The sequence below is a fragment of the Hylobates moloch genome, unplaced genomic scaffold (genome assembly GCF_009828535.3).
Source record: "Hylobates moloch isolate HMO894 unplaced genomic scaffold, HMol_V3 SCAFFOLD_1, whole genome shotgun sequence".
NCBI classification, from domain to species: Eukaryota; Metazoa; Chordata; class Mammalia; order Primates; family Hylobatidae; genus Hylobates; species Hylobates moloch.
The window spans coordinates 170,638,632-170,653,511 of record NW_026652276.1 but is presented as its reverse complement, the minus strand read 5'-3'; positions in this window follow the sequence as shown (position 1 = coordinate 170,653,511).

Here is a 14,880-nt window from a genome sequence, read left to right as displayed (position 1 = left end):
TATTTGTTCATAAATCTTTTCCTTTATAGTCACATAATTTTCATTATATTTCATACAAATGTTAATTTTTGCATATGTCACACAAACTTTCTATTAAACCTTTCTGTAAATTAAAAAAATTCTAATTTTTGAAAGATGAAATATTGACACATATTTGGTACACTTTTGCTAACATTTTTAATAATGAGCAAGAGTTTATAATCAAATGACTGTGAACAGTACATATTCAAAATTAGTTTTCACCCAAAACCCATGGTTTGCATTTATTTGAAGATCTACTATTGTTTCAAATAACTATTCCACTGCATTTTCTTCACATCTCATCTAAATTAAACATAATTGCTTTAACAGTGTTCAGTTGACATTCTCATCATGCATCAACAGGCGATTTCATGTCAAATCTGATATGTGATTCATCAAAAGGTTCAATCTTTGGGCACACAGATCAGATGTGATCTTTGACTTATTCCAAGGAAAAGCATCACTCCTGGCATAGTTGAGGCCATAACCCATGGGGATAAATTTATAATGCACTGCCAAATAGGTCATGCAATGTTTGCAAGTATGTAATATATGTTCTGGCCTAAATACCAGTCATGTTAGCATCATTATTACAAGTTTACTCATCATCATGTTTTAAGCTAATGCTCAATGTTCAGAATTGCTTTCTTGTTTTTCTTCAAGTTGAAATTTACACTTTCTACAACAGATGTATAGTCAATGAAATAGTCATTAATTTCGGATTTCTTTATTTCTGGTCTTGGTGGTTAAATCATATGCGTAATAAAAGTTTGCTGTTAGAATTCTTATTTTGTGCATTCTCATTTGCTGAATATGCACTTTATAAAATTGTATTTTTAATTTCTTCTCTCACTTGATTTATCCCAAAATTACTCGTCTATTTTTATTTCTCCATCTAGGCACCATTTGTTTTATTATGTTTGTATTTTTATCCGTCTTACATGGTTAGCCATTCTAGCATCATATTTTGAAAACATTTCAGCTACATCCAGACATTTTCCACCTATGAATGCTACAAAAAGAATCATTATTCTTAGCTAAATATTGGACACATATTAATCTTTTAAAAACTTCACACAAATGTTATCAGTGTTCTTGGGTCTTTGTTGAATATAATCAATTATTTACTCTTTTTTTCACTACATAGAAATAACTGTACTCCAGATCTCTCACTCTCTCTCTCTGTATGTGTGTATATATATATAATTATCTATAATATATATTATATAAAATTTATATATTATATAAAATAAATTAAAATATAGATATAGATATTATATATACTATATATTATAGATAATATATATACACACATACACAGATGGAAGCATAAATATAAAAATTGGTGGAATTTTTAATGAGATCATATTCTAAATAATGAATATTAAATTTAAATTCATTTGAGTTTAAGAGAAATAAAATTGGAGAGATATTATGTTCTCAAAGATTTCTGTAATCTTAAGACAAAAAAAGCTTATAAACTTTTTAAATTCTGTAAATACAGATGTGCCTTGTTGTGTGCAGGTGATACTTTATGTTTTTTAATTGAGAAAGTAATTGTTTCCAGTTACCTATACGTCAATGACCAAAGCTTATCTTGAAAATAAACTATGAAACATATAACACAAATTACAAAACACTTTGTCTTTTAGCTGACAACAAAAAAGCCATCTTCTAGCTTACTTCACCATTTGTAAATCATGTTATATAAAATAAAACATAAATTCCCTGTGATATTCACCTAATGGAAAATTGTAAATATTAATTTGTTCCAGACTTTTATTTTGCTATAAATATTGTTAGGCTGTATGAAAGATGTGACAGCCATTTTTTAGGATCATCTTCCAATAATTAGAGAAAATCGACTCATTTTTCTTCTCCAACTAGCCAACTTCATGATGGTAATTCACCTTCTCAAGGTTGGGCGAAGTTGCATTTATTGATTCGGATTTGTGAATTCAACATAAATAACTCTTTTTCTCATGATTTTTATCAATAAATTCTTCATTTAGTAAAATAGATATAAATCAAAAAGTTCTTATCTAATGTGCTTAAGTTACAGGTTTGCATTTGGTAAGGTTAATTTTTTGCTCACTTTTATTGTTTGGATCAGTAATTGACTTTCAATGAATAACAAATCTGTACTGTCCTTTAGCAAATTTTACATGGTTCAGGCTTACCAACATAAAATTTTCACTTTATTGTTTCGAGGTTTTTTTTTTTTTTTTTTTTTTTTTGAGACGGAGTCTCACTCTGTTGCCCAGGCTGGAGTGCAGTGGCACGATCTTAGCTCACTGCAACCTCTGCCTCCCGGGTTCAAGAGATTCTCCTGCCTCAGCCTCCAGAGTAGCTGGGATTACAGGTGCCTGCCACCACACCTGGCTAATTCTTTTTTTGTTTTTTTTTTTGTAGTTTTAGTAGAGATGAGGTTTCACCATCTTGGCCAGGCTGGTCTTGAACTCCTGACCTAGTGATCCACCTGCCTAAGCCTCCCAAAGTGCTAAGATTACAGGAATGAGCCACTGCGCCTGGCCCTATTGTTTCATGGTTTTAACATATTAATCGCACTGCCTCTTTGAAAAATTTTCTCCTTTTTTCTTTTCAGTTATGTTTTCTTTCTGCACTCTATTTTTTATTATTATTAGCTTGGCTCTACTTACTTTTAATGAAAAAATTAAAAATGAAATGAAATTATATTCCTAGGGTAGAAAAGTTTTAATATATTTTCTTTCCAGATATTTATAGTCAATATTTATAGACTCATCCAAAACTCACTAATTAAAATAAATGTAAAAAATAATTTCTATATATGAAAAGCTACTTTTAAAATATTTACAATTAAATGCTAAAATTAAGATAAAATGAGAACTTTAATTTAATTTTTAAATCAAAATTATTTAAATAAAACCAACATTTACATTTAGTTTCTGAATACTTAAATCCTATTAAATATTTTTTAAAAATAACATTTTTATCAGTCTTACGGTTTAATATCCAGCTAGTGACCAATGTAAATAATCAACATCCTACATCACCTGTGACACAGCTGGATTTTATAACAGCATTGTAGATTGTTTAATACTGTAAAATGTTTCCCAGGCACCATCTAGCACTATTGTTATTACTATGCTAATTTATTGCACCTTGATTGGAAGAGGACGAACAGAAAAGAAAAAATATGCACTTAGGGCTATTGAAAGCAATATTTTATTTTGAAAAAAAAACTATTAAATATACTCTCTGGCCAGGCGCGGTGGCTCACACCTGTAATCCCAGCAATTTGGGAGGCCAAGGCAGGCGGATCACGAGGTCAGGAGATGGAGATCATCCTGGCCAACATGGTGAAACCCCGTCTCTATTAAAATACAAAAAAATTAGCTGGGCGTGGTGGCAGGTGCCTGTAGTCCCGGCTACTTGAGAGGTTGAGGCAGGAGAATTGCTTGAACCTGGAAGATGGAGATTGCAGTGAGCCCAGATGGTGCCACTGCACTCCAGCCTGGTGACAGAGCAAGACTCCATCTCAAAAAAAAAAGTAAATAAATAATAAATAAACAAATATAATCTCTAAGAAGAAGAAATAGACATTCTCATTAATTTGCCCTTTCTCTTATTTTAAGGATTCTATGGATAAAATCTTCCCCAAACTCAGAGGCAGTGCTCATGTCTGATATGGCAGCAGCAGCACCCACAGGGTCATTTTCTCAGGGAATAACTACCTTTTGTTTGTTGGCACAGGTCAATAGCCGTGGAAAGACATTTCCCTGGGGCCCGAATTGGGTTTATCATAAAATGGATGCTTGAGATATAATTGCTCAATGCCATCCCTTACTACCAGATCAAGAATGATAAGTGCCCTTAAATTCTTAATAAATTTATTATTTGGACTTGTGATATGTGAGGCCAAGGGCAGGGGCACTTATTTTCCCTAAGGTAGCATAGAAAATATAATTCAGTAATATATCCATTCTAAGCAACAGTTAAAAAGAGATATCTACGTGTACTAACACAGAACGTTCATGAAGATATTTTGTTAGGTGAAAAAAAATTGTTACAAAATATATGTATAATACCATTTATATACATTTTAAATAAAAATGACATATTTCTATGTATTCTGCATATATACATAAACAATAGAATTATAGATGCATACGAAGCAGATTATTATCCTAGAGAAGGTGAGGAAAACTGGCTAGGAATAAAACAGGAATCTTATCTACAATATTTAAGTTTTCATAAGAAAAATGCATTAATTATTTACTATATTATTAAAATTTGAAAATTTCCCTTCAAAATAAAATGTGTTGGAAAACTTCTAATTCATAAGTTTGACAATATGAATGTTACATCATGCATATATGTGGTTCAAATCATTAATAGACTGCTCTTCGAGCTGTTATATTCTTTCTCATTCTACTTGATGTTATGTATTTCAGAGTTCCTGAAAATTTGAATACATCTACTAATATGATTCTTCGTTAGTCCATCAGATAGAGACTTTAGTAGTTATCTGGATGTGCCCTTTTTGATATAAAATATATTTTTTAATTATAGAAAAACAATCCCCAAATATTCATATTGTGTGCCAAAAGTTGTGCTAAACAATTTTTTATGTTAATTTCATTTAATTCTTATAACAACTCTGTAAGAAAATGTTATCATTTTTACGAATGAGGGAACTGAGGGCTGTGGTAACAAATGTTGTCAACAAAGAATCCAGAGTGAGAAAATGTAAACGCCAGAGAGCTGGAAATATCAAGACCTAAATCTAATAGGTTCTAGGTAGGCAAAAGGATGAGGTAAATGCACAGCAAGCATGGAACGAACTCGTTTTGGATTTTGATAGTATAAGGAGAGAGTTATCAAAAGAGAAAAATGTTTATCCACAATGTCTAAGTTTAGTTGAGCTGGATTCATCCTGGAGAAAAAGCTGAACAAATGTGTATTTTAGGCACGAACCTAAATAAAGTAGCTATAATGCTTCCCAAATTTAACAGAAAACAGTCCCAGAGAAGGGTGTACTAAGAAGTAGAATAAGTAAATAAGATTTAGTGCAGGAAGGAAAAAGAGGAACACTGAATGGATCAGCTTTCACACCTTCTGGATGGCCAGACAAGATAGGCTTTTTTTGTTGCAAAACAGCAGGCCTGGAATACAGACCCTTGTAAGGTTCCACAGGCTTAAGCAGCTTGATACCCCCTATGCAAAGCTGCCAGTGCTTAACAGATAGTTAATCTAATGCCAACACTCAACATTGTTTCACAAGTCCCAGAGAAATCTCATTGAAATTTTAAATATGTAACACAAAATACAATCTAAAACTAGTAGTTAAACAAGGTTAGAATTTATAGAATACCTCCAATGTTTTCAAAGTGTTTCCATCTATCTAATTCTTGCTTAAAGGTGTACTTTTACTTATTTTCCTAGAGAAATGTGTGCCCTTTCATGATTATTTTAGTGTGTGGATGTATACTGCATATTATATATCAATATTTTTTCCTAGGGTAACATACATTATCTTTCTCTTCCACTTGGAAGGCTCTGATTTACAACAAGACATTTTTACCATCTTGTGTCAGCAATATGAATTGCAGGCGGAATTTAAAACCCAGTAAAAAATAACAAGCCTCAGAAGGTTAGATGTGGAAGAAGACCTATATGCTTTCTAAAAAAATACTGCCACAGTCAGCACCACCATGCTACCAAATTTCACAGAAAGCTCCAGATATACAAATGAGTTTCTGATTCCCAAAGTGATAGTGAAAAGTGATCCTGTGACAATCTGAACATTTTAGGTGATATTTTCTTTCCCACCTCTAGAGTCCATGCATGCTCTGAATGGATACCACCCACAAAACTCAAAATTGTAACTGGGGACTACCAATACTGCCACGCAGCTCAAGGAACAGAACACCAGGAGGATGGCTGAGACTAGAAAGTGGGTGGTATCTAGAAATAGGTTCATTCTTTGAAGATAAACAAAATATTTCTTCAGGATAGAGGCATACTTCCTTTTATTGCACCTTGCAAATATTGTGTTTTCAACAAATTCAAGGTTTGTGACAACCCTGCATCCAGTGAGTCTATGGGCATCACTTGTCCAACAACACGGGCTCACTTTGTGTCCCTCTCTCATATTTTGGTAATTCTCGTAATATTTAAAATTTTCATTATTATATCCGTTATGGTGATCTGTGAATAGTAATCCTTAATGTTACTATTATAATTGATCTGGAATGTCCTGAAGCACACTCACAGAAGATAGTGAACTTAATCGATAAATGTATGGATTCTGACTGCTCCACCAGCTGGCTGTTTCTTCATCTCTATGCTTCTCCTCAGGTTTCCCTATTCCCTGACACACAATAATATTGAAATTAAGCCAAGTAATAGCCCAATAATGACCTCTAGGTGTTCAAGTGAAAGAAAGAGCCACAAGCCTCTCGCTGGACATTAAAAGCTAAAAATAACTAGACTCAGTGAGAAAGGCACAAATAAATCCAAGATAGTCCAAAAGCTAGGCTTCTTGCACCAAACAGTTAGCCAAGCTGTGAATGCAAAGGAAAAGTTTCTCACAGAAATTAAGTGTGCTACTCCAGTAAACACACAAATGATAACACAGTGAAACAGCTTTACTGCTGATATGGAATAAATATTAATAATGTTAGAGGTCTGGATAGAAGATCAAACCAGCCACAACATTCCCTTAAGCCAAAGCATAATCCAGAGCAAGGCCCCAATTCTCTTATATTTTATGAAGGCTGAGAAAGGAAGCTACAGAAAAAAAGTGTGAAGCTATCAGAGGTTGATTTATGAGGCTTAAGAAACGAAACCATCTTCATAATATAAAAGTGCAAGGTGAAGTAGCACATGCTTGCACTTCATAATATAAAAGTGCAAGGAGAAGCTGCAGCAAGGTGTCCAGAAGATCTAGCTAAGATCATTGATGAAGGTGGCTACACTAAACAACAGATTTTTCAATGTATATGAAACAGATTTCTATTAGAAGAAAATGCCACCTAGGACTTCAATAGCTAGAGAGGAGAAGTCAATGCTTAGCTTCAAAGCTTCAAAGTACAGGTCTTCTTGTTAGGGGCTAAATGCAGCTGGTGACTTTAAGTTGAAGCCAATGATCATTTATCATTCCAAAAATCACTGGACCCTTAAGAATTATGCTAAATCTACTGTCTATGCTCTATAAATGGAACAGCAAGCCTGGATGACAGCATATCTGTTTACAACATGCTTTACTAAATATTTTCAATCAGCTGTTGAGATCTACTGCTCAGAAAGATTCTTTTCAAAATATTACTGCTCATTGAGAATGGACCTAGTCACCCAAGAGCTCTGATAGAGATTTACAATGTTTTTATGCCTGCTAACAAAAGAACCATTCTGCAGCCCATGGATAAACGAGTCATTTTGACTTGCAAGTCTTATTATTTAAGAAATACACTTTATAAGGCTAAAAGCTGCCATAAATAGTGATCCCTCTGATGGATCTGGGCAAAGTAAATTGAAAACCTTCTAGAAAATATTCACTATTCTAGATGCAATTAAGATCATTCATGATTCATGGGAGGAAGTCAAAATATCAACATGAACAGGAGTTAGGAAGAAGTTGATTCGAACTGTCATGGATGACTTTGAAAGGTTCAAGACTTCAGTGGAAGAAGTAACTGCAGATGTAGTGGAAATATCAAGAAAACTAGAAATAGAAGTGGAGGCTGAAGATGTGACGACTGAATTGCTACAATAACATGATAAAACTTGAATGGAGGAGGAATTGCTTCCTATGAATGAGCGAAGAAAGTGTTTTTTGAGATTGAAACTACTCCTGGTAAAGATGTTTTGAACATTGCTAAAATGACAACAAAAGATCTGGAATATTACATAAAGTTAGTTGATAAAGCAGCAACAGGACTTGAGAGGATTAACTCCAATCTTAAAAGAAGTTCTAGTCTGGGAAAAATGCTATCAAGCAACATTGCATGCTACAGAGAAATCTTTCCTGGAAGAAAGAGTCAATCAATGCAGCAAACTTTATTATTGTCTCATTTTATGAAATTGCCACAGTCACCCCAGCCTTTAGCAACCACCATCCTCATCAATCAGCAGCTTTCAACACTGAGATAAGAACCTCCATCAGCAAAAAGATTATGCCTTGTTGAAACCTCAGGTGATTGTAGCAGTTTTAGCAATAAAGTATTTTTAAATTAAGGTATATACATTTTGAGACATAATGCCATTGAACATTTAATACACTCCATTATAGTGTAAATATAACTGTTACATGCACTGGGAAACCAAAAAATTTGTGTGACTCACCTTATTGCAATATTTGCTCTATTGCAGTGTTCTGGAATCAAACTTACAATATGTCTGAGATATGCCTGTACACATATTCTAATTTTGTGGTAAATGTGTAAAATTCTAGGGGAAAAAAATAGCTTTGGAAGACTTGTAGCAAGTTAGTTTGATTTCAGCTTTATCACATCAGAGGGCTAGGGATCATAAAAATGGTTGCAACTTTCTTATTATTTATATAGAAAACCTTTAGTGGAAAGATTCAAAATGTCTATACAGATAATTATATATTTTTAAATACATGATTTTACTTACCTCTGTGACATTTATTAAAGTTTGATGTTAATATGTTTTATAAATCCACTGTAACTTCTTGTGGCAGTCTACATTTAGTCCTCACCCCTTACAGTCACCGAAAAATTTAGCCAAAAATAGCTAATGCTACATAAGCATATGGCTCTATGGCATAATAAAAAGGACAATGTATGTCATCCATGGATTTCTCACTAGGTTTTGAAGCTCTGGCTTTCAAGAAAATCTTCTTAACACTGTATTAAACACAACCATTAGTATTATCTTTGGAAAATCAAGCATTATTTAGACCATCAATCAAATTCATAGGAAAATCTCACTAACATTATCCCTAAAATAAAAAAGCATTTAAGCACATAGTCGTGCATGAAGCCCTCAGTGCTGAGGAAATTAATCGTATAGCTCTAGGTCATTGACCTGTAGTAGTTTTACAACCTGAAACAGATCATGTCCCTGTAGGTCATGTGATTAACAGAGAAGTAACAGTAATCTTCAAGGAGTTTAGACATTTACATGATTTCATGGGGAAAAATTAGAATAAGTATCTGCAGGTATTTGGGACATTCCTTTGTTTTCTTGTTCAAGAATGAAACAACCAAAAATCAAGTTAAGAGAAAGTTATCTTTTCCATGTAGTCATGTGATAGATACTATAGAATAAAGGCAACTGGGCCTTCTCCAGTATGGAAATTTCCCGGTAGTAGATGTAGTACTGTATGGAATGATGTACAGCCTTCCACAGATTTACCACCACAACTATCCACACCTATCCCCAGCATAAAGAACAAGTATTCCCCCCACCATTGAATTTATCACTATTGCAATTAATTCATGGACTACTTTCTTCATTGAATGTTTAGTGTCTGTTTCCTCCTGTTTGTCCACAAACTCCATAATTCCTATTATCTACCTGCAAAGCTTAGCACATGGTAGTTGTTCTGTAAATGTTTCTGGAACAAAAGAAGGGAAGAAGAGTAAAAAGGAAAAAAGAGAACTCTGACCATAAAACATTAAATATAATTAAAAGAAAAGACTCTCTAATATTCAGCAAATACAGAGCAGCTAGACTAACATTTAAGCACTTTGAAACTGTCAGTTGGCAAATTTAAGCCATAACCACTGACAGTTTCTCATTTCCTGAGAAAATGTAAGACACAAATTCTTAGCCTGCTTTAAAGCTTAAAAGGTCCCAAAACGTCGTTTTCAATTGTCCCATGTCAAATCTGCCTCCCTTAACTGGTGCTGTCTTGGCTGCCTGGTTATTGAGCTGTAATCTCCTCATTCCCCATTTTCTGAGAAGCCCTAGCTAAGTTATAATGATTGCCTGTATAAATTAATCTCCACTGCAGTAACAAAGGCAGTCCTGTCAGCAGTTGACGTTCTGGCTTTTAATTCACTGAACAACTTTTTGTTTGTTAATCAAAGCTGCATCTCATCCCACTGAGGATGTAATTTGTCTCTGCTTCTCTGGGTCGTGGTGTCCCTTACGCCAGTGCTGCTCAAAATGTGATCCCTGGGCTAGCATTAGCATCTTCTGGAAACTCATTAGAAATACAGGCCTTTATGCTCAATCTATTGAAACGGAATATCTGGCAACGAGGCCAAGGAATCTGTTTTAACAAGTTCTTCAGAAGATTCTTGTGAATGCTGACTTTGAGATGCACAGCTCCACACACTATTGTAATACTAGTCTGTGGCATAGACATTAGTCCCTCATACTTTCTTAGGTACAGTTTGCATTAGGAAAACATGAATCAGCTAGTGTAGACATTCCAGTACCCTCTCTCCCTATCCTGCCTCTTCACCAGCCTCCAGTGGGAGTAGTGACTTAAAGCATGCATTCTGGACTTGGATTGCTGGCATTTGATTCCCGGCTCTACTATCTGGTAGCCGTGTGACCTCAGGTGACTTATTTAATCTCTCTGTGCTTCAGTCTCCTCATCCATAAAAGGCAGGTAAAAGGAGTATCATCTCATACGGTTTTAATAAGAGTTGAATGAGTTAATATATATTTAGCTGCACAGAAAAATGTGACATATACTAAGGGCTATATTTATTAAGATAGATTTAACTGATAAAAAAGTTCTTGTTTTCTGTCCAAAGAGAACATCTTTGCTCTGGAAAACAAATCCATGTAAATGTCTCATGCAAGCTGAAATCTGGTCTTTATGACAGATACAAGGGTTAGACTCTTTAAAAGCATTTTCCTAGTTTGAAGTGGGGGATACACAGTATTATAATGGAAAAAAAATACACCAGTATTTCTTTCTTTTATGAATATATTTCTTACAAAATTAGTTATAAACACACCATGTCTGTCATGAAATGCTGATACACAAAGATATTACTGGCTTGCAAGGTATCCTCTTGTGTGATTCAAATACAGACATTAAATTGGCAGGTGGCCTCCAAGAAGAAGTGAAGGAAACCTCTACCAGGCTGATTTCTATTCTTGATAAAATAAAAATACAGGTAAGAACCCCATTATAATGAATTCCACTGGACCTTTAATTTGCTTTTGCGTTAATTAAATTTTGTTTTTGTGACTATAATTGCCAGAAGTCATATCCCTGGTAAGTAGAAACTAGAGATGAAACCCATCTGATAGGTATCCTCTCTGGAATGATTAACAAGTGAAAAGGAATGTTTTGAACCCACCTGGGAAAGAAAAAGGTTTAATCAGCTCACCACCTTGCACCCTTTTCTTCTCCAACTACTGCTGGACTGGTTTATCCTTAGACCATGTTTTAGGTCCTGTAAGCATGAACATGGGTGTACGCTTACACATGGGTGTACTTGGCTCATTTTGGGTTTTGCTTTTTCTTTCTTTTCCTTTTTTTTTTTCTTTAATGAGGAGAACTACAGTTGGAAAGGGGGAGAAAGAAAACTGAATGCTAATTGCTACTTAATTCTGTCAACATAAAGAATTATTAGAGATTCTTAAACCCTTCTATTTCGCTCACTTCCCTTCCTTCATTAAAAGCAGCATATTTGGACATGGCTAGTAAAAGTGAACAGGCATAAAAATACTGAACAGGATCACTTGGAGGGAGAGTGTTTGTAACAAGAACATCAAGGCATTGGTGGTTTGGGCCACATGCAACTACATGGAAATCTCTTTATTTTTTGAAATGCTTATTTATGAGGAAAGGTTTATGTATGATTGACTGGTTCCGTGATATCCAAGTCTGTATCTCAAATTCCCTATTTAGGCTTTATTATTTCACATATTTAAGATTCAGTACTAAGTTATATAGTCAATAATGGGTATTTGCCAAATATATGTATGTATGTATGTATGTATAAATAATGTATATCAGTGTTTTATAAGTAATGTATATATCAGTTTGATTCTCAACAGTGGATTCTTTAACTCTGAGTTTTCAGTTTCATTGGTGTTATACTGTTAAACGGAACTAGATAAGTAAAATATTCTGTCTCTATCTGATTTAATCCAGATATTTAACTTCAAGCAATATGTCATAAGAAAATAAATTATAACGAGTAAAACAATATATACCTGAGTAGTCCCACTTTGATGTTATTTATGAGTGGAAAAGGAATATAAAGTTCTTGTCCAACAATAAAGAGGTGACTTAGATTAACTACAAACATGTAATGGGGCATTTGTGGTAATTAAAAATTATGCTTATGAATACTATAAATCAGCATGGAAGCAAATTATGCTATAAAGAAAAAACTAGGTTACCAAATTGTTCATTTCATGAGACTAAAAAATAAGAGGTATATGAAAAAAGATATCTTTATCTTTATCTATATCTATATATAGATATATATAATATCTATATCTTTATATCTATCTATATATAGATATCGATATCTATGTCATTTATCTTTAAAGATAAAGATAATACAAGATGAATAATGGCTGGATGTTGGCTTTTAAAAATTTTTGTATTTGCAATCTGTTTAGCTTTCATGACGAAAAAGTAGTGGCTGGGCACAGTTGAGGTCAGGATTTTGAGACCAGCCTGGCCAACATGGTGAAACCCCATCTCTACTAAAACACACACACACACACACACACACACACACACACACACACACACACTAGCAGGGCACAGTGGTAGGCACCTGTAATCTCAGCTACTCGGGAGGCTGAGACAGGAGAATCACTTGAACCCAGGAGGCAGAGGTTGTGGTGATCCAAGATGGTGCCACTGCACTCCAGCCTGGGCAACAGAGCAAGACTCTGTCTCAAAAAAAAAAAAAAAAGGAAGAAAGAAAAACTAGTATTTATCTCAGCATAACTCAAAGATGAAGGCATTTCTTGTAAAACCTAGAGACTTACTAACCTAAATACCATGTGAGATGATTGAATTAACACGGCTTAGATATTTTAATAGAACTTTGTATTACACCAAATGAAATTTTGTTATAAGAGGATTTGCCTTGAAAGATTTTTAAATAAGTATATATTTTTCTAGTTTTTTACAATGATATGGTATTATGTGATGTTACATAGAATATAAGAGCTTACAAATTGTGAGCTTATAAACTGTATTAAGTATATTCTGTTGATTTTTAATAAATACTAAACAGACAATACCATCATTAATAGAGAGTCATTGCGTGCACCTGTAATCCCAGCTACTCGGGAGGCTGAGACAGGAGAATGGCATGAACCTGGGAGGCGGAGCTTGCAGTGAGCCAGGATGGCCCCACTGCACTCCAGCCTGGGCTAAGAGCAAGACTCTGTCTCGAAAAAACAACAACAAAAGGGAGTCATTAAAAGTGGAGGGGCTGGGCATGGTGCCTCACACCTGTAATCCCAGCACTTTGGGAGGCCGAGGCAGGCGGATCACCAGAAGTCAGGGGTTTGAGACCCGCCTTGCCAACATGGTGAAACCTCGTCTCTACTAAAAATACAAAAACATTAGCCAGGCGTGGTGGCCCACACCTATAACCCAGCTACTTGGGAGGCTGAGGCAGGAGAATCGCTTGAACCCGGGAGGCGGAGGTTGCAGTGAGCCGAGATCGTGCCATTGCACTCCAGCCTGGGTGACAAGAGTGAGACTCCATGAAAAAAAAAAAAAAAAGTTGAGAGATAAGATTACAAGGATGTAGTATACTAGATATTTTCACTAAGTTAACAAAAATATTCTAATCTGAGTAGTGTATATTTTCCATTAACATTACCATATTTCTTAGGAAATAAATCTTTTAAGTGAAATCTTCATTTTATAAGTAATTGTTTAATAAGTTTAGATAAGAGGTTTTAATCTAGAGTTTGATTTTTCTGTGATTGAATTCATTGATTTCAAACCCAATTATATTAACAAATATAAGAATGCTAACAACACTGTATAATCTTTCAGTTTGCTATTCCATTATGACCAATTTTTGTTTTCATATAAGTATGGTAAATGTAATTAATAAAATTGGACAATTTATATTTATGTAACTTAATTCTTGGAATACAGGACTCTATTTTTACAGAGAACCATGACTGAACAGAGCTTCTTGTCAATGCAGATTAACCCACTGTTTCTCTGTAAGGTACGGCAAACTCTATGAAAGGAAAAGGAGGGGAATAACCTTTCACAGTACTAAATAAAGATCTGTTGAACAAATAATTACTTTCATTTATCAGAATATTTGATAGATTAAAATATAATTGATGAAAACTATTACTGTGAATGCCATGAAGACAGAATTTTCAGTGTAGCATTGTTTTATGGAAGCAATAAATATAAAATAGTTTAACTGGTCATCAAAATGAAATAGTAGTATAAATTATGGCATATCCTCGCTATGTAATATTAAGCATGCAATAAAAAGGAATGAGTAGATATAATCTACTGACCTGGAAAGATGTCCATGATATATTATCTTTTATTTAAATAAAACCCAGCATCCTCCAGCCCATTATGCTTGGCAAGTTTCCATTTTAATTTAAAAATATGATTATAGGGTATGTATTATTAATAGTGGTTACTTCTGAAGGTTGAAATTTGAAAGGTAAAAAGGAAACATTCCATTCTCAATTTTTAGAATTTTCAGCATAGTGTAATTACTGACAATTTCTGCTTTTTTGCATTATCTGAATTTTCTAAATTAAAATATACTGTTCTAATGATGAAATTAATATCTGTTAATTAGAGAGCCTTGAAAATAAAGAAAAAACTTGAAATCACCTATAATTCTCCTGTGATAATTGCAAGAATTTATCACAGTGAAAAAGTTGGTTATCTTCTAGTAATTTTTTTTTCATGATTTA